At 42.4% G+C, this 24,699-nt stretch overlaps 1 long non-coding RNA gene across 1 annotated transcript; it reads left to right on the top strand.

Moving 5' to 3' along the window:
* The first annotated feature begins 12,124 nt into the window (after positions 1-12,124).
* LOC135498440 (uncharacterized) lies at positions 12,125-18,296 on the top strand. Its single transcript, XR_010449051.1, has 3 exons — positions 12,125-12,224; positions 16,456-16,516; positions 18,001-18,296. It is a non-coding gene; the product is annotated as an uncharacterized LOC135498440 (long non-coding RNA).
* The last annotated feature ends 6,403 nt before the right edge of the window (positions 18,297-24,699 follow it).

Raw genomic sequence — 24,699 nt, 5'->3', positions numbered from 1 at the left:
CCCTGTATGTAAATGTGCGTCGCTAGAAATGTTCTTGTGTTTGTATGGTAATGAGAATAAACCCACATGTGTGAGGAGTGCGCCGTGTTGATTTGTAGAATCAGGTGTTTCGTTCTGTTTATCGACAAAAGGAAGGGTTTTACCCTAAATGTGGGAAGATCCCCGACAACTAACAAGGCCTGGACCCACTGACGCGATTTGTCACTTTGGAAAATTGGGCAGAGATTATTGGCTAGCGAGGCTAGACCTTAGATAATCATTATGTAATATGATGTTAAATCGTAACGAAACACGCTAGTGGATATTAAAAAGACTATACAGGCAGTACAATGATAGTTTAAAGAGTATGCATAGCGCGAAGACAATGTTTTTTGAGTTCAGTACTCATGTGAGTCTTGACCTTTCTTTTGGTACAGATAGACAGTATTTGAGATAAGAAAGTCGCAAATAAGTAACGTTCCAAGTTGAATTTCTTTCAATTCAAAGGAGTCTTTAAATATGCCTCTTCCTGCTACCTTTCCTTCAATAATGATATTTTCGCTCTCGGTGACGCGACTACAAATTCCCGTAGTGTTTTCTACTTCATTATCATTTCTAACACTGATAGTGGATATCAAATATTCATCAGGTGGATCAAACATGCAAGCTATCTCAATTAATGTGAATAATTTAGAAGCGATGCAATTGTTTGTAAGCTCGTTCTCGCTGAGAATGCCATCATCGTTCCACAGGACTTTATACAGGTCTCCGAGTGTTTACTCTGTCACTGTTTATGATCGCTGTATTACAGATTAGCATGGTTTTTTCTGTTTCCCTATTACTCCGATCCTGTCCTGTTTGTTGCATGAAAACACCTGAAAACGGGAACAATGAAAAATCGTATACCGGCCGGAATTCCCATTTGCTTCAGTCCTTTACCATGTTACTAACTTATTGTGGAGAGTTTTATGCCGGAGAAGCCAATGACAATAACATGTCAAATCATCAAATGTTGAGTTTATATGGTCCAAATATTTCTTTGTGTTAATCATGCATAAATCTTTTAGATTAGAAAGTCTCATCTCAGTTACCTTCGGAGTCGAATTGCTTTAAAAGGACAATTCCTTAAATATGACCGTTACTACTTCCTCTTCAATAATGATATTTTCGTCCTCAGAGATAGGATTACAAAGACACGGCTTGTTTTCTATATATTTAACCTTTCACGTATTGACAGTGGATATCCAGCATTCGTCAGAACCTTAACACATTCAAGCTATCTCAGTATACGTGGAGAATATAGGAGCTTTGTCATTGTTAGTAAACACATTCTCTATGATTCTAAATTCAGGAATAAAGGCCACATTAAATTCAGACTGGCAAAAGAATTACCAGCTACATTTAGCTACTACAATTATTATTTTTATGAACGAAGTATGACGATGATTATCTTGATTCGAAAACGTAGGTACTACCTAGTTCATTGCAATATTGTGGAGCATGTGACAATGAAAAATAACCAAAGACATATTTCTGTTATTGCCATGTGTAGTCATGAGATAAGGCCATTCAAACAGACGCATGGTATATATCATACGCATGACAATATTCCTTGTATTTTGAAAAAAACGGTTACTTCATCTGATCAGTTGATAACTATATCATTTTATGACCCGACATCTAAGCGTTTCTTGCAAAAAAAGCTTCATCTCCAGACTGAAGACTACGTTCACGTCACGAATGTTTTCTTGGTAAGACGAACACTAGTATTTGTACTTAATGGGGCGAAAATGATCCACTTCAATTCAACTGATGGAGAACTCAGTTTCACTCAACAAATTGATTTTGAAGGCTGCCATCATTTTATTGTGCGTTATAATGGTGACATTATACAGTTTTGCCATAGTCACCTCACAAATAATAAATTGCACTATATCTTGTCAGAAATAACCATCTACAAAAATGTTAAGAAGGCACTAAGATCTTTGGTCAATGAACCATCGCACAAGAAGTTATTCTCTCGTTAGTACCAAGGAGCTACTCGATCTACTACACAACACATGGTTAAGGCTATATGATACTTGATGTGTAAGGGACAATCGGTCATATGAATAAAAGCTACCAGTTCCTCCGAAGCAAATCCTTCAAGTAGAAGATGTATTTGCAAAATGTAAAAGATCATGCTTGTTTTCGTTTGAATGATATTGACCTTTTACTGCAAATGCTTTCCTAAAATTTTCTCAAGGAAATGCTTGAAGATCAGTCCCGATGTCATATTTCTTATGAGTGGTCTGTGCTGGTAATCTTTTTCATCTTGTGGTTTCGGTATTGTTGGTTGGGGGTCAATCATCCCGAACTTCAGGGTCGTTCACTTGGCACTTACTATGTCATTGTATGACCGAGCTTTTTTCCGTTATGTGTGTGGGAGAGCTGAGCATACAACTGACCCTGGTATTCGAGGATAGGGGGTCAAGATGTCTCCTCAGGAAAAAATGTCGGCGATGGTGCTGTTCTGTCCTCGTTGACCATTTCTAGCGTCTTCATCATCCGACTCTGTCATCAACAAAATCGCATCTTGACCCTCAAGCCTTGGATCCACTCCGCCGACTCGGACTCCGTTACACAAACCCTTGACACAATACGCAGATCTGCCTGTAAGTTGGTTATGTTATTCTTCACTAGATCGCACACTACCGCCGATATTAACCAATCAGAAGGCCTAGCGCACTTTGATCATGATCTGAACAACCTCGCATCTAGTCTTCTACGTTCAAAACCGCTGTATCGAAAGTTTATATTGGCAGCATGCCAATCCGATGGAATCAAGACTGGAGGAGGGAATAAAATGACTCATTCATGAAATTCACAATTTTGAAAGCAGCGTTCTGATTGGCTCACCACAACTCGAGGCGCATGAGATACAGAATTATGGCAGGTATGAGGGGAGGTAACGGACCGATTAACTCTGATGGTTAAGAGTGTAAAATCGGGGAAGTCCTGCATCCGTTTAATTATTTGCCTCGCTATACATCTTGACCTAGGTTAAGGGAGAGCCTCTGATTAATATATCATAGTTCTAGGTAAAGGAGAGCGTCTCATTAAGATATCATAGACCTAGGTTAAGGGGGAGCCTATAATTAAGATATCATAGACCTAGGTTAAGGGAGAGCCTCTGATTAAGATATCATAGACCTAGGTTAAGGGAGAGCCTCTAACTAAGATATCATAGACCTAGGTTAAGGGAGAGCCTCTGATTAAGATATCATAGACCTAGGTTAAGGGCAAGATATCATAGACCTAGGTTGAGGGAGAGCCTCTGATTAAGATATCATAGTCCTAGGTTAAGGGAGAGCCTCTAATTAAGATATCATAGACCTAGGTTAAGGGAGCCTCTAATTACGATATCATAGACCTAGGTTAAGGGAGAGCCTCTAATTAAGATATCATAGACCTAGGTTAGGGAATAACCTCTAATTAAGATATAATAGACCTAGGTTAAGGGAGAGCCTCTAATTAAGATATCATAGTCCTAGGTTAAGGGAGAGCCTCGAATTAAGATATCAAAGACCAAGGTTAAGGAATAGCCTCTAATTAAGATATCATAGATTTAGGTTAAGGGAGAGCCTCTAATTAAGATATCATAGACCTAGGTTAAAGGGAGCCTCTAATTACGATATCATAGACCTAGGTTAAGGGAGAGCCTCTAATTAAGATATCATAGACCTAGGTTAGGGAATAACCTCTACTTAAGATATAATAGACCTAGGTTAAGGGAGAGCCTCTAATTAAGATATCATAGGCCTAGGTTAAGGGAGAGCCTCTAATTAAGATATCATAGGCCTAGGTTAAGGGAGAGCCTCTAATTAAGATATCATAGACCTAGGTTAAGGGCGAGCCTCTTATTAAGATATCATAGACCTAGGTTAAGGAATAACCTCTAATTAAGATATCATAGGCCTAGGTTTAGGGAGAGCCTCTAATTAAGATAACATAGACCTAGGTTAAGGGGGAGCCTATAATTAAGATACGGAATAGCGGCACTTTGCATACCCAAATCGACTCACAATTACGACTCCTTCTTGAGTGTATTAAGAAGTTTAACATGTGTATAGCCAAAGCACAGACATTTCTCGGAATCTGGTCATTTCTGCTGCGAACTCCTACATTACGCGGTGATTTGGAGACAAGTCTAGCGTTAGAACGCCGACTCAACATGTACATAATAGGGAGTTAAGATCAGGGCCTTATCACGGATCCTTTGCGTATACGGATAGAAATGTACAAAACATTCCTCCTCTTTCTACAGAGTATTATCTGTATACGTACAAGGATCTTTGAGTCAAGCATCCCGAACTTCAGGACCTTTCACTTGGCACTTATGACATTGGGCAATATGAATAAAAACTAGCATTTCCTTGGAAGCAAATCCTTCAAGTAGGCAGTATTTGCTAAAGGTAGAAGATTATGCTTGTGTTCGTATGAATAATGAGGACCTTTCACTGCAAAAGCTTTGCTAAAAATCTTCTAGCAAATTCTTGAACGTCAGTCCCGATATCATATTTCTTATGAATGGTCGGTGCTGGTAATCTATTTCATTTTATGGTTTTTGTATTGTTAATTAGAAGGGGTTAAACCATCCTGAACGTCAGGGCTTTTCACTTGGCACCTATAAATGATCAAATTGTTTGAGTGATGTGTGTGGGAGAGGAGCACACGGCTGACCCTGGTATTCGAGGATAGGAGGTCAAGAGGTCTCCTGATGAAAGATGTTGGCGAAAGTGCTAAGTGTTCTCTCCTCGTTGACACACTCTCTCGCGTCACCATCATCCGACTCACCTGTCATCTAACTGGGGAAGTCCTTCATCCTTTTAATAATTTGCCTCGTTATACATCATAGAGCCTCTACTGCTAAGGGAGAGCCCCTATGCAATTGTTTTACTTTGATAGAAAAATTTGTCGTCCACCTCGCCGGCCGAAACCTGAGTTCTCGCAGATTATGAAGTGACACTTAACATTTGGTATTTCGTGCTCAAAGCCCCATCTCGAGTCTCCTCCGAATAAATTGTCAAGTGCTATGACCTCCGCTACACGTGGCCTCATAAAATCGATGTAGTGAATCTACGCGACATGACTTTCATGGCAAATACAATTTTCGTGACCAAAACGCATGAAATAAGCCATTCGGAAGATGACAAACCTCTTACTTTAATTTTCTAGCAACCTCAGGAGCAACCTTGAAAAACCGAAGAATTTCCTATCAAGTAAAAAGCAAGCTATGCTTTATTCATATGAAGACAAGCATTTCCTCCCTTTCGAAGCATACTCTAGAGACTAAAAAGCGTTTGCTTTGACTTGTAGCAAAGACTTAAATTTCCAAGCATTTGCTACGGTTATATTCATACGAGTACAAGCAAATGCTTCAAAATCGGTAGAGAAAGCAAATGCTAGTTTTTATTCATATGACCCATTGAGTATTAAAGGTAATAACTTGCATACAAAAAGGTAATGTGTTATGGTAACGAGTAGATTAAAATGATACTCCTATGCCCTTTCAAAAGAACAATATGGTATTCTAATTAGCTAAGCATGAAATAAGGGCATGACCAGTGCTTTTTCCCCTGTGCATGGACCCGTTTTGGCGACTGATTGTCAGATGAGAGTTCGACGTCAATTCGACGGGCATTCACATTTGGTTCAGGATTCGCAATGCATATACCTTTATTCCTTCAAGATTCATTCGTTTTGGGACAAGAAACGTTTCTGTGCCGATGCTTGAGGGAGAGGGGTACAAGCTCCCGACTCACCGGTGCATTAAAAGCACATAATATTACTTCTTAATTTTGATCCGAGACAATATAACAAAGGACATTTCAAACTTCTCCACAGCTTTTACGGTTTTGAGTGTTTCCGTTTCTAGAGTCACCTTCTAGTCATTTGGGAATTTTGAGAGGCAGTTTATCACGGTTTTCTCTGTTGCTCACTTTTTTAACTATCGAACTTGAGGCTTTTGCATTTAAAACACAAAAATATGTTGAACAACCAAAAACATTACATCGGCGTGAAAATATTTTTATGATCATTTTGTCATTTTGGAGTTATCATCCCATACCCCTTTTCACTCTTACGGCTATATCTACGACTTCACCATACAATAATCGGCTTGACCACCAAAATACGTCTTTGGGGAAACTATGGAAATACAACGTTTTCCTTTCATCGGACTTAAACATTTTCCTATTACTTCTTCAAAAGTGATGTATCCGTTCTCAGAGATATGATTTCAACGACTCCCTAGTTTGTTCTTAGCCTGTCAAAGATAAACAGCGGATATTCAACATTTATATTAGAATGATTAAGTGCACGAGCTTCCTAATTATATCCCTGTTTGATATAATAAAACCTTACCAGCCGATATCCGGCTACTGATTTTCATCAATATCATCCCTAACCGGTCGCTATCGCCCACCAGTACGTATCTCTCCTCGAGCGACACCATCTCCTTATCTACAGTGCTTAACAAATCAAACTAAGGCCGCATTTCGGCTGGTTATAGGGATATATTGATGAAATATTATGGACATTTAGTGGCTGGTTTATCCCGGAATACTTTTGGGGATGTTTTGGGGCAAAATTGCTGAAATTCTCCAGGGAATTATGGTGAAAGACATGATCTAAAGGAATATACTCGTATAGGCAATGAAGAAGCTTGTCGTTGTTCATACGCAACATGCATCGTCAGAAGCAGGATAGTTTGCCTCTCTGGCTCGACGTTTTCGCGAATGGCTCTTGTGGCGTTAGTAGGACCGCTCGTATATGAGCTGGGCAACCTCAGATCGATACCCGACATTAATTCTTGTTTTGTGATTTGCATTATTTTTGTCGTATCAATATTGAATTTATTGATGCATTTCTAAGCAGTGTTCTATTTATGGCTATTTATAAGTTTTATAATTACATGCATAACAGTGCGCCAACTTGGCTTGAAAACATTAACCCCCGAGATGTAAGGTTCTCGCATTTATTAGAGAACAGGAATCCAACTACACCCTCTAACATTTAATTGACCCGGCAACCATTTCAATATCCTTCTCGCCGCGATTCCTCTATTTCGAGATCAGATACTACAACATTTTCTTTCCTGTTTTTGTCTATTTGTCGACCTTAATCGATTTATTCATTGTTACCAAACTTCATATCGACCAGGGACATAACAAGATGTCAATGAGGCAGCCATAATCCATATTTATGTATCATACTTTCAATAAAGTTATTCAGAGTCTGACTATTGGTATAGCAGAATCGTGGAGGACTGTTTCCAACGCATCACTCATCTAATGTGCAGAAATTGAGTCCGCTTGCGGGCACTTACTTTAAATTTGTTCCGTCTGTCTCGATCCATTTGGAGTTCTCGTATTGGTCGTCGACAGTTGAGCGTTTCTCAAACGATTTGAGTTCTCTTGACATAGGCGATAGATCACACGCACAACAGTAGACTCGGAGAACCAGGAATCAGGCCCAAGACCAGCCTCTATGGTACACCCTGTGTGGCAAGGTTTAACATCCAAGGAGGTTGCACTACAGCAGCCTGGCCAGGAAGAGGTCGCCGAGTAAGGACGCTACTACATCACACCGACAAGGTCATATAGGCCCGGATGTTGAAAAGATAAGCGACAAAACGCAAAACATCAATCTGATATCGTCAAAGAAATTACCAACGCGTGCTCCGGGGCAAACCTACAACCGGCGATTGGCTTCGGTCGAATATAGTTCATAGTTTACTAATTTTATGAACAATCTAATTTCCCCGATTTAAGACCATTCCTGAATATCAAACGTAACGCCTAAATTAATGCACATGATTGTTCGATGCCATTAAACATAATCAATCAAACCAGGCAATGGTTCAAATGTCTGATTTCATACCGTCTTTGGACGGTGATAAAACTAGATTTTATTGCGATTAAATTGGAAAATATATCCAGGTCAATTCTTATCCAAGTTCTATTTGATCGAGTCTAAAAGGCAACTGGAGAAATGAGCCAGGTGGTAAAGGTTCATTTTCCATAAGTGGTCAATATGTGCGTCTACAATACAACAGCATTATTAAAGCATTCACGAGGACTTAACGAGAACTTACAGCCGACCGGGAAGTCAAATATGACTCAGATCACTGGCGATCGAAAAACAATTGGCATCTGCGCAGGCTCGTGCCCGTGATTGCCCTTGTTCAAAGCTTCGTTCAGTTTCACGGTAAAATGACTACAATGTTCTGGTACGAGTTGGCTTTTTTGTTAATGCATGTCGGAAAGCAGAAATCCTTACTGGCGTTATGGATGTCATCATCGTTTCAAAGAGCTTATATTGAGTTGTCTATCCAACGACCAAACCTGGGAAATTGCCAAACACTATCTTTGCTTGCGTGTTCCTCCGTTTGTCATGAAAAAACACCATGCCAGACGTTTGAGTTTGATTCGTCGATAGAGTTGTGCAAGCTCAGTAGCAGTGATGAAGGTCATCAGATTTACAGTAGAAGAAATAGCAGCCATGTGTATTCAAGATCGGCCGAGAACAAGGTAAAACGACATCGTCTTCAACTGGTTCTTTACTAATGTGGCGGACTGTCTTTGTCACACCCTGTATGTAAATGTGCGTCGCTAGAAATGTTCTTGTGTTTGTATGGTAATGAGAATAAACCCACGTGTGTGAGGAGTGCGCCGTGTTGATTTGTAGAATCAGGTGTTTCGTTCTGTTTATCGACAAAAGGAAGGGTTTGACCCTATATGCGGGAAAGATCCCCGACATTTAATGGAGCCGAAACCCGGGAAGTGTAATTCCGTACGGTGCGGAGGCTTCGAATTGAACTGTTTGGTAGAGAACTGGTAAAGTTAACTTTATCCGTCGGCTGATCGGCGTGTTGTGTTCCGACAACCAAACACAGCAGTGTACATTCGTGTGTACATCGCCATGTTCATGTGACTGTAGTGTAGTTTATAGTACATGAAGCATGTCTGCTGAGCTGCAGACAGCGTTGAAGAGGCGCAGCTACGCCCAGGGTTGGCTAACCCGAGCTGTGAAAAATCTTGAATTGCCCCTCATTGAACATATGTCAGAGGATACTGGCATAGACGAAGCGATAATCCAATCAGGGCTGGACGAGCCTGACCTGCGACCGAGTTCTTATCGTCGGGCTCAAGAAGAGGTGGAGATGCACATCACGGAAGAGGGGGCTCTCCAAACTGAAATCAACATTTCAGGTAAAGTGCTGGATATGGTATCCAAAACTCGTGCATGCAGCTTCGGAGGCTGTGTTAAATGTGTCGAAGTGCCTTGCCTCAACGGAGGAGGATGGCATCAGCAGCTGCGGAGAAAGCAAGAGAGGTGATTTGGCTAAGCTGGTCAGGTTACCCAAGATGTGTCAACTCCAGGCCTCTGACTTTAACTGGAGACACAGTAGACACTACTGACCCTCTCATTCTCTCATTCTCTCATTTTCTCATTGGATGGCAGGAGATGTCATTTTCAGCCTGAAGATGGTGATGTGCCCTTTGAAGACATCCAGGTAACGGCTTAAAAGCTGACTGTGAGGAAGATGCTACAGGAAGTGAGACTTCAACGGTTCTGGGAGATGTGGACCCAAGAATACCTTGGTAGTCTTCCTCACATTGTGAGCAAATTCAAAGAGAACGGTGAGTTGAAGGTAGGTTCTGTGGTACTTGTAAGGGAGGATAATTTTAAAAGGTTTCAATGGCCTCTCGCTGTTGTGATCCAGTTGCACCCTGGTCCTGACGGTGTGGTTAGGAGTATTACTCTCAGAACAGCCAAGGTTGTCCTTCAGAGAGCTGTCCAGAGACTCCATAGTTTGGAGTTATGTAGTGTTGATGATAATAGTGAGGCCCCCTGTCAGTGAACCTGCTTCGACTAAGGAATCTAATTCTTCTGTTTCATTGGATGTGCCGCTCGATTCAGATGTGTCCGTTGATCCGCTGAATGCGCCTGTTGGCATTGTGCCAGAAGCTCTGGTCTCTAGTGGGACATCGCGTGTTGCTGATACTCCGCCGATTGTTACTCGCAAAGGACGCACCGTACGCGACCCTGTGAAACTGGACCTGTAAAATCCTCATGATAGTGATTCAACGGGTTAATATGGTTAAAATAACAACAAACTGACTAACTCTGCTGTGCTGTAATCTGCAGTACATTTCATGACTGTTCATTCTGCATGTTTTGCAGCCTGTGTTTGTATTTTGTACTTTGAATGCCTGTTTTCTATACTGTTTAGAAAGTGAAGTGTTCATAACCAAAATTAAAAGATTCAGATTTGTTTCTCTTGTGTTTTCATGTTTCCTGTAAGGTATTTTCTGGTTTCCTAATATTCTCTGTTGTAAATTATGTGCATCTTGGTGATTGTTTGTGTGTCCTCTGGTATTTCTGTTGAACCAATCTGTAGTATTGCGTTCTTGTGTAAACAACTAGTACATGTATATCACAAATGTTGTATGATGCATGTCTTGGGCCTATGACTAAAAACAGTCTATTAAATGGATTGGGATTTATTATTTCTGGGATTCGGCATATGTCTACCAACACCAATACCGGTGTAACATCTGTGGTTGTTCTGGCAAAGTCATGAAGTAATAGGCCTTGTTTCAGAGATGTTATGGACATATTTATTAGGTCCTTGTCATCTGTTCTTTCTTCCGTCCGCTTCATATTTTCTTATTGATTTTGAAACCTTTTGTCCTTATATGTTAATGTTTTTGGAACAAAGAGATTGATACCCTGTTCACGTGTTAGAGCCAACAGCGATTTGTCATCTTCATACTCCATGAATCGTGTTGTTTGATGTTTATTCACAGGTACATTGTAGGTCAACTAACGATACAGCGCTGTGCGTGCGTGTACCATCTAAACCATGGGAGATATGCAGTATGGGAAAGAAGTGTATAAATATCAGCTACGCTATTAATGCCAGAGCGGTATACGTCGAATATTCTGATTCGGTGACAGAAAATGCACTTACAGTTTCGTTAAAGCAATGTCCATTGGCTAATCGTCCAGTTGCACGAATTCCCGCTTTTTGTGGCAGTCCATAAGGAGACCAAATTATAATGACGCAATGGATTGCCCCGGTCAGGGAGTCTAGCTGCGTTGTGAAACCGCTGAATGATATGAACCCTACCCTGAAGCTGCTGATGTTTTACAATATCTTTCACGCAATGCATGATTAATTAAAGGAAATATCAGAGTACAGATACGTCGTCTGTCTTTAAATTCATGATCCTATATACGGAGAGTAATGCGTCGCCGCCACACAGATAGTTCGCCAAATCCGTTTCATGTAATATTTGGAACAAGCTTATCAAATCACCTCTCTCCTATGTCTGAGGCTGAAGAGATCTAGTGACTCTAGCCTTTCACTGAGTATGTTAGATCACTCATTCCTGTTATTAATTTGGTGAATCTCCTCTGGACCTAAGAGATCAAAAACGCATAATCGTGTTTTCACGAAGGAAGAATTGTCCAACATGCCAATGTCCAAACCGCACAACCTGGGGGAAATTAATGATATAGTTTTCAAGGTAGAGGAAGTAAGCAAGACTTACGAACTTGAATAAACCAGACAAGAATCCCGGTTGACGAAATGAACCCTAGGATCCTTAACGAGATTAAGGATAAAATTCCAGAGGCGTGCATTATGCTATTCTAAATCATAGAGTCCATCACAAATGCATGTGAGGAATTCTAGTCCTAAATCCATGCCAATTCATCCAGAATACAAATCCTGGCTTCTCAAATCCGGTGTGACAGCGGATATAGTCCCCCTGGAGTCATAGTCCGGTAGCATTGTATTTGACCAATTAAGCAGCATGATCTATTGTACCGCTAACCCTAACCAAAACATTTAGCAATGCGGGCTATTGTTACACGGACTATCAGCCCTAGGACTACTATCCCTTGCACACCGGGCCCTGTCATCTAGATGCATACCTATCCTAACCACTTGAAAAATAACAAGTGAGTAGGAGTAACAGGTTGAAGTTGAAGTCGAGTGTCAATGGAATTTTGCAGACAGTGCAGTGACGAAGCAGAATTTCCAAGCATTCATGAGAGCTTTGTGCTCAATAACTCGACGCACATCCAGAATAAGCCCTACTAGACCTGGCTACAAATATTAAACCTTGCCCGAACCAACAACCATTTCAGTCGTTGGACTCCAAGCGTAGTGCAGTAGCATTTTACAAAAGGTAAGTGAATTCTGCCAAATATTATCTCATTGACATCAGCAGAGGGTAACCACGAAGGAGGGTGGTTCTCCCTGACCAAGTTGTCGCCATAAATCCATTTCTCTTAAAAAGTTAACAAACGTGTACGTCGTGGTGTGGTTGGCCGCCCACTTCAAAATCGGTTTACATTGCCGAATTGGTTTAAAAATCATCACATCCACAATGCCGTGATTGTGGCGCAAACAGTCAAGAATGCGATTATGTTAGGCACAAAATCAGCATTTAACCACCTCCATTTGAGTTTATACCCGTTACCTTTGGAGAGGTCACTGATTGCGACCTTCCTAATGCTACCTACATATATACCGGGGCCCTATATATATCAAAATAATCTTAATCCTCAGTTATTGCCTCCTGACATCGGTGAATGATATTTGACGCAGAAGGTATGTCTGTTTTGGAGAATGGTTGAGGTATGATCGCTGGTTTAACCAAACCTTCGAGAATAGCTCGAAACACCATCCATCCTTTGGGAGGACTATAGAGTTTCATGTTCGCGCACTCGAAGTTCTTCAGCTTTGCGGAATTCTTCATTTGACTCTATATTCGTTGATCGCTCGTAAACACACCACATACTGCTTAAGATCTCATGTTTGCTGCGGCGATGGAAGCAAACTGGTCTAGTATACATGTGTTAATTTTTACGTATTGAGATTTTGGATTTGTTTCAGGGCAGTGCAGTATGGCGTGAAATGAAAAAGCGTTCCATGCTTTGTCGTAATCCGCGCAAGAGCTTTATTTCGTTCGTTTTTTTGCAGGGGGCGTAGAATGACCAAGCCCAGAGGCATTTGCATTCATTGATATTTCCACCACATGTTATTACGATTGCAATAACGCACGCAATTCATGCGACTTTGCTATTTTACACCCCACCGCTCGCCAATACACCCAGACAAACGAGTTTGTTCTGCGATTCAAGCAAACTCGCGTTCGGCGGGGACCGACCTTTACCTACACCCTTATATGGTAGTTTACCACTGAAGACGATTGCGAGAACGCACGTTCACGCCTTTGCTCTATCATGCTTCTATGCACCCAAACCGAGACCAGCAAAAGCTTTTGCTTTGCGACATCGCAAGTGGCAATGCACCATATACAATTCAGAAATAGTTATTGCATTGGAATATTTTGTAACACCTACCTTATTCCTGGACGTCGACAGGAAAATGACGATAAAGGCTCCAGCCCAACTGACAACAGTGTCAACACTCGTACAGTTTTATATGTGCTGTCATTGAGGGTGTGTTTTTCAGTCGAGGGGCGGGGGAGTTATTGAACTCTTATAATTACGTGCCTATGGTGTATACTGGTACATTGCGTCGACAGTTAAAGCAGGGACTAGTAGATTGCGGTACTTCCTTGTAAACTTCATTCTGTTCTGGTACCAATTTTTGGAATCAGCTCCTTTATTGTTCCATCGTCCAACATACAAAATGCCTCCTCATCAATGCCTTCATCTGAAAATAGATATAGTCCTAAAAGAAATGAAAATCATGCAAAAATGAAGGTTGCCATACTTTAAGCTTAATCTGGTGGTATTACGTATACTAAGTACCAGTAATTAATGACAACAGGCCAGCCAGTCAATACTGACATGCTTCCATATTCTTGGTTTGACTTTGATCAGGATTCAATTCTACAAGAAAAAGAAAAAAAACCTCAACTCCCACAAAATGGACACAAAAAACGTTGTAGTCCAAAAGCACCACCCCTTCTCAGCGGCCTACATGTAATGGAATGGTTTGCGGATTTTGGAGTATTTTCAACATCCTGTGCAAATTTTATTGTAGCACTAGCAGCCAATTTAGAATCAATAAAACAAATTTTGGAACAAAAAGATTCATCAACCACAATCATTCATCAACCACTGCTGCACACTATCGATAGCCTATGGTTGAAAAACCAGCACTTAATCTTGGTACACCCTGTTGTGAAACTTTTCAATACTATCATTATATAATACTACCAATTATGACCCCCCCCCCCCCCATTATAGAATTAACCCTAACCCTAACCCTATGCATTATAGAATTTCCATCTATCTAGGCCTACCACTCTTGTTAATGCAGGCAAGCATTGTGTTGCTGCTAGGTATCCATACCCGGAACCCTGTCAAAAGGAGAGGATCAAGCGGAGACCCTACTGAGATCCGATATATCAATTCGATGATGTACCAGGTACTGTTATTCAATGTAATCTAAGAGTACTCAATTTCGACCCGGCCATTTCATTCGATAATAACCAGTTAAAAATACAGAGTTGGTAGATAATCATAAAGACATTTAGTAGAGGACAGGAAGGATCCAAGAAAGCATCCACAGAACGAACTTCTCTTTCCAAATACATAGAATTGAATAAGCTACACTACTGAACACTGACTGGACCTGGTGGTCCTGGATGATCATATGTCTCAGGCAAACTGCACTGCAAAACTTACAACTATCAATAAGACTGCAGACAATTCAGACAATGACCCATCCAGAATGCCAGATCAAAACGTCCAGATTGAATGAACAGTCTCACGACGAGTGACCAGTCAGACCAGTAGGCCTTCTGGTCTCGGCAGTGGATTTCGACTGAATCCAATGTGGACATTTCAAAGCCTTTAGGCCTATGGTGGCCAGGCTTCATCACTAACAGGGCTATGGCCCTACATTGCATGTAGGGCCCTACATGTACATATGTACATGTATTGTAGCCTATACACTGTTGGTGGTGGGTCAGTGCATGCAAATCATGAATGAATTAACATCATCTGTTCTGAATGAAGCGTCTGTGTCCGAAGCATTTTTCAGCAAGACATTTCACGCAAGATGCATGAATTTGACACTCTGCTATATAATGAGACAACAATTTCTGCTCGCAAGTATTTGGAAAAGGAACATTTGGCAGAATAAGGTCGAAATCGATCGCATTTTAGATCAGTATAAAACGTCAACAGTTCCGGCGACTTCCTCCATCGATTTTTAACTCGATCCGAGTGCACCCTCTCGGAAATACTTCACACTTGCGTCAACTTTTTCGGCGGAAATAATCAAACTAACGAGTATCTCATTAAATGTATGTAATGCGCGAATGCTCTACTAATACTTCGGAACAAATTTTCAATAATGTTCACATAAAATTTCGTGCGACACTTTTCTTCATGGCGCGCATCGGATTATCACAAGAGCGCTGATGGGCGCGCACTTTCGCGGGCCTTTTTAAGTTGTCTTTAACTTATCACATCGCCTACAAACTTCTTGTTTTTCCAGTTTAGTGCATTCTTCATTAATAGAGTAGCCTACATGCCTATCGAACTGGTGATAAAAATGTTCTGTGCATGCGTTGTGAGAACTGAAGGAAAAAGAGAACTAAAAACAGGTTTCGAATGGTGCGCGTTTTCTTTTTTGCCTTAGGCCTATGCAAAATTGTCAAAAAAATGTCTTTTGTGCTATCGGAAACATGAAAAAAAGAATATCTACAAAAGCTATATCTTACCCTTGAACACTTTAACTAGTTCTCCCATCCCCCATGAGGCCAACGTTTCCTCAACGTCCATTTCAAAGATCAGCGAAAACGAAGTTTGGCTTTTGAAGCGGGTTGAAAATGGCGGCGATCGACGCTGGACATCTGCTGTCTGAGGGCGCATTCTGATTGGTCGAAGCTTACTACTTCAAGTGGTTAATTCACAAAATCAGTGATTCTGATTGGTTGGCTGATTTTACTACTTGAAATGGTAAAAAAGTATTCATGCTGTTTGGATTTCAAGTAGTTACTCTAACTATGAAAATAGTTATGTTAACTACTTATTGGTAAACGTATCGTTAACAACTTCAAATGGTAAATGATTTACTATTTAATTTTTGGAGTGTATACACAGAGTTATTGTGTAAATGCTTAAAACGGGATTGGCTAAAAAGACTCCGGGTCCGAGATAGTTGAAGGAGCAACGCATTGACAATAATGCATTCATCCCTAGAGACGATCGCTGCACTGTGGTGTTATCGGATTATTTATATTTCAAGTTCATAGGAATTTGGTGATGGAAACGTCAACTCAGTGTAGAGTGTGGGATATGAGAGAGCAGCAGGCAGCATGGGAATGCCCCTATATACCAAATAACTACATCGATCTTCTAACGGTGGTGTAGCGTGAGTCGTCTTTAAAATTTGCCAAGCCCAATCTTAATCATGAAATTCGTTTTTTTCAGGTCCACTCACAATTCTACTATCTGTCGTAACTGCAATCTGAGACATATCTACACCATGAAGGTAACTACATAGGCAAACACTTCTCTAAAAATCCAGTATTTATGAAATCTTAGTTTAGAAATCTCTTTACAAACTCTGTATGGAACATGGTAAACACAATGATCATCGTCGTAGATTCTGTAATAGAGCATCGTTTTTCCTCTGGGCTTTCATGGTGAAGCCAGGTGGTGGTACACACAATATCATCATGATTTCTATATATGGATCAGTTAGTTATTTCCTCTGGGTTTTCATGGTAAGACCAGCCTGAGCAGTTGAATTCAGTGTTTTTTGGCACCTTTCAGGTGCAAGGAATCGGCCAAATATGTGAACGTCTGGCAGACATCTCACTGCATTAAAACTGACATGCATGCATAAAAACCCTAACGGCCAAGTTAGAAAACACCAACGCCCGACCACCAAACGACCAGCTGCACTTGAAAAATGATAGACACCCATCTTACTTGACTGCTCTCGTGAAAAGAAAAATGAAAAATATTCCTCTAGCGGGTTCGAACTGGGAATTCTCGCCACTTGATCCTTGCCGTCTTACCAACTATGCCATGAGGCCGTTGTTGTCAATGAATATATTTTTCAGTATTTCATTTCACGTACAAGCTTGAGAGAATGGCGTCTTTTGTGCCATCTGTACCATTTTCAGTTTCAAAGTGGCCTTTAAAAATTTGCCCTTTTACAATATTGGCAAAGTGAATTCATAAGATACATAATCAGGAGATGAACATGACACCCTGTGATGATTATAGGAGCACGTAGCTATTTTTCGAGTTATAAAGATGCAAAACAATTTCCCGCTTTGCTAATATTCAAACCATGCGTGAATTGAGGAACTGTCTGATTAGGTGGCATTCGATTTCCAACAATGATCGCTCAAGGTCGTAATGGCTATTTATAGTAAGACATATGAACTGATGCTCATATCTGTGCTCCACATCCAGTGCTCTGTTGGAGAATACGGTAGCGCCACTGCGGCCTACTGGTAGTCTATCTGAGGACGTTTGAAACATGTTGGACAGGCGTTTTCAGGTATGCCTGCATGTCAGCTCTAATGTCTGTCTGCCATATACCCGATGTCCGAGCGCCTTATATCATCCTGTGGATCATTGAAACCCACACACATCGCGTACTGTTTGACTACCGCTTATTACTGCCTGTCAGCTCATGTGGTTCAGACATCTACTCATAACATCGGACTAGCGCTCAGTAGCCACACATGTCAGATAGGGAAACTTGCAGGAATCATCTCGTGGCGGTCTTATGAATTCACCTCACACCACAGTCAATTTCGTAAATGTTTTGTCAGTCTGCATCGTGTGTGGCTCTGCACCAGACCTCTAAGTCAGATTTCTTGTAATGACAGTTACAACCACAGGATGCACTGACAGTATTATTTGGCATGTTTGGTAACTAAATTCATAATATTATTCATATCTTTTGAAGGAATCACCACACTCGGCGCATAATACAATGTATTTCATTGTTTGCAGACTGCCTATATCATAGTTGCGCTGGTGATGGCCATCGGGTTGCTCCAACCTTCGGATGCCCTGTATGGGTGCGTATTTAGTTGTGGCTCCAACACGCAAAAACGCAATGCCGCAGCAGCTCGACGATCGTTATTCAACAAATTCGAAGTGATGGAAGAGGCACGTGCAAGAAAACAAGCAGAACGATGAATGCCATATTGTACAGTGTTCGTTTCATCCACGTGAGTGCGTCACAAGAGTTCAAAATATGATGTATTACCACAATACTAAATAAATCACAAATAGTTATACCAGTCCGCACTGATTTGTTTTTATTTGCTTTTAAAACCTAGTTTTATGTATTCGGAATCATTGGATCACCATACGTCTATCCTCGAAAGCAATGAAAGGCAGCCGTTTCTTCGAGAAATAGGAGAAAACCTCTCGCTTCTTCCTAAAAGCAAATAAAGGCATCTGTTTCATTCTTGAAATGAGAGAAAAAATGTCGTTTCTTCCTCGAAAGCGATGAAAGGCTGCGTTGGTCATACGTTCGATTCTTGATAGTTACTCCTTAATGAGGTTGTGTAGTGCCATGGCCAAAAGTTCGATTCTTGATATTTAAGATTCACTCATCAATGTGGTGGTGCGGTACAGCGTGTGACACAGGATATCAAGTCGCAATCCTCTAGGCCAGCAGTTCTCTCATAGAGCAGTTGGTGCGTCGTCCGTTGACTCACCGTGTGAAACAGAATACTAAGCCAGAATCCTCTAGATCTGGGTTGTGTGTCGACTGTGGTTCCGCCGTTAGACACAGGATACCAAGCCGCCATCCTCCGGGCCAGTCTCGCAACCAGAGCAGATCTCTTAGAGAGCAGATAGAGTGTGTCGACCCTTGACTCACCGTGTGACACAGGATACCAAGCAACAATCCTCTCGGCCCGTGAGTCGACTGTGGTTCCGCCGTTAGACACAGGACACTAAGCCGCCATCCTCCGAGCCAGTCTCGCAACCAGAGCAGTTCTCTTATAGAGCCGATAGTGAGTCGACTTTGGACTCACCGTGTGACACAGGATACCAAGCCACAATCCTCCGGGCCTTTGAGTCGACTGTGGTTCCACCGTGTGACACAGGATACCAAGCTGCAATCCTCTTGGCCAGTCTCGAAACCAGAGCAGTTCTCTTATAGAGCAGATAATGTGTCGACTGTGGACCGACGTGCACCGTGTGACACAGGATTCCAAACCGGAATCCTGCAGGACACTCTGTCAACCAGAGCAATTCTCTTGTAGAGCAGATAGTGTGTCGACTGTGGTCCCACCATGTGACACAGGATACCACGCCACAATCCTCTGGGCCAGTGAGTCGACTGTGGTTCCGCCGTTAGACACGATACCAAGCCGCCATCCTCTGGGCCAGTCTGGCAACCGGAGCAGTTCTGTTGTAGAACAGATAGTGAATCAATTGTGGACTCACCGTGTGACACAGGAAAGCACGCCACTATCCTCTGGGCCAGTCTCGAAACTAGAGTAGTTCTCTTACAGAGCAGATAGTGTGTCGACTGTGGTCAAAACTGCACCGTGTGACACAGGATACCAAGCTACAATCCTCTGGGCCAGTCTCGAAACTAGAGCAGTTCTAGAGCAGATAGTGAGTCGACTGTGGTCTCACCGTGTGACACGGGATACCAAGCCACAATCATTTGGGCCAGTGAGCAGTTCTCTCGAAGAGCGATTAGTGTGTCGACTGTGGTCCCATCGTGTGACATAGGGTACCAAGCCGCAATACTGCGGGACTGTCTGACAACCAGAGCAGTTATCTTGTAGAGCAGATAGTGAGTCGACTGTGGTCCCACCGTGTGACACAGGATACCAAGCCGTAATCCTGCGGGACAGTCTGGCGACGTTTGTCTATCACTGTTGACGTCCAGGCCGATCTCTGCTGGAGGGAGGTCCTCTTGGCAAGTATCGCAACCAGAGAAGTTCTCTTATTGAGCAGAGAGTGTGTCGACTTTGGACCCACCGTGTGACATAGGATACCAAGCCGAATTCCTCTGGGCCAGTGAGTCGACTGTGGTCCCACCGTGTGACACTGGATACCAACCCACAATCCTCTGGGACAGTCTCCCAACCAATGCAGTTCTCTTATAGAGCAGATAGTGAGTAAACTATGGTCCCACCGTGTGACACAGGATACCATGCCACAATCCTCTGGGCCAGTCTGGCAACCAAAGCAGTTCTCTTATAGGGCAGATAGTGAGTAAACTGTGGTCCAACCGTGTGACACAGGATCCCAAGCCGCAATCCTTTGTGCCACTGAGCAGTTCCCTCTTAGAGTGAATAGTGTGTCGACTGTGGTCCCATCGTGTGACATAGGGTACCAAGCCGCAATACTGCGGGACTGTCTGACAACCAGAGCAGTTATCTTGTAGAGCAGATAGTGAGTCGACTGTGATCCCACCATGTGACACAGGATACCAAGCCACAATCCTCTGGGCCAGTCTCGCAAACAGAGAAGTTCTGTTGTAGAGCAGATAGTGAGTCGACTGTCGTCCCACCATGTGACACAGGATACTAAGCCGCCATCCTCTGGGCCAGTCTCGCAAACAGAGAAGTTCTGTTGTAGAGCAGATAATGAGTCGACTGTCGTCCCATCGTGTGACACAGGATACTAAGCCGCCATCCTCTGGGCCAGTCTCGCAAACAGAGAAGTTCTGTTGTAGAGCAGATAGTGAGTCGACTGTCGTCCCATCGTGTGACACAGGATACTAAGCCGCCATCCTCTGGGCCAGTCTCGCAAACAGAGAAGTTCTGTTGTAGAGCAGATAGTGAGTCGACTGTCGTCCCATCGTGTGACACAGGATACTAAGCCGCCATCCTCTGGGCCAGTCTCGCAAACAGAGAAGTTCTGTTGTAGAGCAGATAATGAGTCGACTGTCGTCCCATCGTGTGACACAGGATACCAAGCTGCGATCCTCTAGGCCAGCAGTTCTCTCATAGAGCAGTTAGTGAGTCGTCCGTTGACTCACCGTGTGAAGCAGGATACTAAGCCAGAATCCTCTAGATCTGCGTTGTGAGTCGACTGTGGTTCCGCCGTTAGACACAGGATACCAAGCCGCCATCCTCCGGGCCAGTCTCGCAACCAGAGCAGTTCTCTCGTAGAGCAGATAGTGAGTCGACTGTGGTCCCACCGTTTGACACAGGATACAAAGCGACAATCCTCTGTGCCAGTTTAGAAACCAGAGCAGTTCTCTTGTAAAGCAGATAGTGTGTCGAATGTGGTCCCATGTACACCGTGTGACACAGGATACCAAGCCACAATCTGACGGGACAGTCTCGAAACCAGAGCAGTTCTCTTGTAGAGCAGATAGTGTGTCGACTGTGGTCCCACCATGTGACTCAGGATACCAAGCTACAATCCTCTGGGTCAGTGAGTCGACTGTGGTTCCGCCGTTAGACACAGGATATATACCAAGCCGCAATCCTGTGGGACAGTCTGGCAACAAGATCAGTTCTCTAATAACGTAGATAGGGAGTCGACTGTTGACCCACCGTGTGACACAGGATACCAAGCCTCAATCCTCTGGGTCAGCCTGGAAACTTGTTGTCTGTCACTGTTGACGTCCATGCCGGTCTCTGCTGGTGGGAGGTGTAGTGGGCTACTGGTGCTGGTTGGTTGAGTCGTTACAAGATGTGATCAGCCTTTCTCTGCAGTTGGTTTTTCTCTATCCTATAGACTCTTCTCTATGCCTTCAATTATTTGCCAATGCACCTGTTCGTATTTTCCGGAAGTGTTGTAAAGCTGCATCATGTTACTTCCGGCAGCGGCGACTTTGGCTTGAGAGCATCATCTTAAGCTGTGTTCTCACTGGGCCTTTAAAACGTTTTGAAAACGTTTTAAGTCTTTAAAACGGTTTAGGGTGCCACACTAGAGGGTCCTTAAAACGTTTTGAAACCGTTTTAACGAGAACGGTTCATGATGCGCTTTCAAGTCGTCTTGAAACCGTTTCAGCTAAAACGGTTCTGTGGTGTACGCATGCGCATTAGTGATTTTTACTTTACTTCCGTTCTGAAGCCTGGATGCTGCGTGTGTCTGACATTTCATTTATTTTGTGCTTGCTTCGCTTAGAATGGCTGGGAGAGGTAATGTGTGGGCCAGGATTGAAGTTCTTGCCCTCCTGGGCCTGTGGAGGGACGAGGACGTAGAGGGGCAGATGCAAAACGTTCATAGAAATACTCCTATCTACAACCAACACGACTTCAGTGTGACCCGCTCAAAACGTTTTGAAGACGCTTTGAGAACGCTTTTAAAATCTAGTGTGCGTTTTTGCTAAAACGTTTTCCGTCGGACGTTTTACGGAGAACGACTTCAGATCGGATTCAGTGAGAACACAGCTGATAAGATATCAACATGAAAACATCCCAGAAAGTCTTATGCAAGTATCAATTCGTTTCTTGTACCCCCCTCCTCAAGGGTAGTTGAGCTATCACCACTAATCTTTGCCGATGCTTGAGTAGTGTTTATATTTCCTTCAGTGAAAATTTGGCGAAGCTGGAAAGAATAAGGATGCTAATGTGTCGATGTCTTGTCGAACATACAGCCTTACCCAGTAAAATTAGTCCGGTTACTTTATATGATGGTGACAACTGATGTATTGTTGATGGTGATGTCTTGACGAAAGAAAAAGTAGCCTTGGTGAAAAAAGGGTGATGCTTGAGCCTTAAGATGTCGTTATAGGGTGATAAGGTGTCGTACCCTTGAGGAGGGGGGGTACAAGACACGAATTGATACTTGCATTAATTCTTGCTGTACTACAACACTAGTGTAATTTTTGGTGGAAATTTTCCTGAAATAAAAAAGTTATTTTTTTGACCTTTTTAAAATGGTCGATTACATAATGAAGACAATGACACATTTCACTGAAATTAGAATGTTTATATAAACAACAAGATTTGTGAAAACCCAGTTCAAACCACATTGAAATAAGTCTGGTATTTTGGGAGATATCACAAGCCCTGCTCTTCTACTGTAGCCAGTAATACTGTGAAGTAAATAGAAGTTTCGGTCTAAAATCATTTTGTAACCTGGCAATTCAGAAGTATTAAGGTAGCAGGAAGAGTTGGGCGTTTGTGGTTTCTGAGTCTGAGGGGGTTGGTGTCTGTTGACTGTGCTTAAAGAGAGACTAGGCATGGCGCCAGCCTCTCTTAAAGCACAACACAACAGGCATTTGGTCTCAGTATTTGTGTAGGTACAGAATCAAGCCAGCTCAGAGAGCAATGATTGAACGATGCTGTGGACAAGTCCAAGGATACTGCATCAGTTATGACCAACTTCTCATCAGAAAGCGTCACCACCAGCATATTCAATGTTCAGTTCCAACCTGTACCAGTCCAATGGACGCCTGTCATGGTCATCAGTGGTCAGCTTAGCGCGATATGGAACATTCTTCCGAAACTCAAGCGAGGGAAGTCTGCTCATTAGCATATCTCGCGCACTGCTCCTTCTGGTCAAACATCGTAGTGAAATCGTCATGGAAAACGTCTGGCTTTGCGCCAGACTAATAAGTGAAGAACTAATAGGTAAAGAACTTCTACTTGCGCGAGACTGCTGTGATAAAATTATCGTTGCAGAGACTCCGGTGACGTACACATATATTTTTTACAATCAAAAATGCCCTCAAAAGACGACATGGAATGATTATTTTATTGATATTTCCTACTATATACCTTTCAATTATCACTTTATACAAATAGATCGGCGTTAGGTCGCATGCTTTTCTTTCCTGGTGACACTATAAAGCAAAACAAGCCCTTCGGCGATAATGGCTCACTGTGAGAAATGATTGCTATAATGTTGTCAACAGGGACTGGACCAATTGGTTCACTTACTGAATCCAAGATGGCGGACCACCAGACTAAAATGCGAGTACCAATTGAAGAGCTTAGAAGTATAATCAGGCTAAGGCACATTTTAAACCCTATATTTGGAGAAAAATGCAAAAATATGAAAAAATCTTCACATTCCCTGGAAACACGCAAGTGATGATTTCTAGATATCGCTGAATCATAAGAGGCACAGATTATATGTGTTGAAAGCATTTGCTTCTTTAAGGGTATAAATAAGTGCATAAACCAAGAAGGGTTGTTACAACTACATGTAGTTACACTACGGACTTAGTGATAAGGCCTCGTCCCATCGCCCTTACCGGCCACTACGACAAGTCAATACTCTTGCTGATGATTCGTCATTATTGGTCGTCGCAAAAACAACGAATTGACACAGATATCAACTAGGTCAACCAATCACGCGGTAGTCTGGCGGACACGCCTCCACGACACACTTTATGTGACTTAGCATGGTGTCCCTGATGCGGCCACTAAAGACATGATGACGTAGATTGCCACAACAAACTTGTGGTGTGAAGCTATATTGCAATAAAACTTGCAAAATATGTTTTAAATAACCTATTTTAAGCGCGCAGCAGGCTTTTCTGCGAAGCGCTACTATGGTTAACGTGCATACGACGTCATCCAATGTAAACAATGTTTCTCAAGTACATGGATTCGTTTCAAATGGCTTAAATTTGACTTAAAATGGCCGCCAGAAGAGATAAACGCGCGAAAGTAGTAACTCGACTATTCTGAGCTCCGAGAGAGAACCAGACGATTATTCTCACTGTTTTTTAATCAAACTTCAATTTCTGGGGGTTTACCCCCCGAAATA

Source organism: Lineus longissimus, chromosome 13 (assembly GCF_910592395.1).
Source record: "Lineus longissimus chromosome 13, tnLinLong1.2, whole genome shotgun sequence".
In the NCBI taxonomy this organism is placed as follows: domain Eukaryota; kingdom Metazoa; phylum Nemertea; class Pilidiophora; order Heteronemertea; family Lineidae; genus Lineus; species Lineus longissimus.
This window is presented reverse-complemented; position numbering and strand designations above follow the sequence as displayed.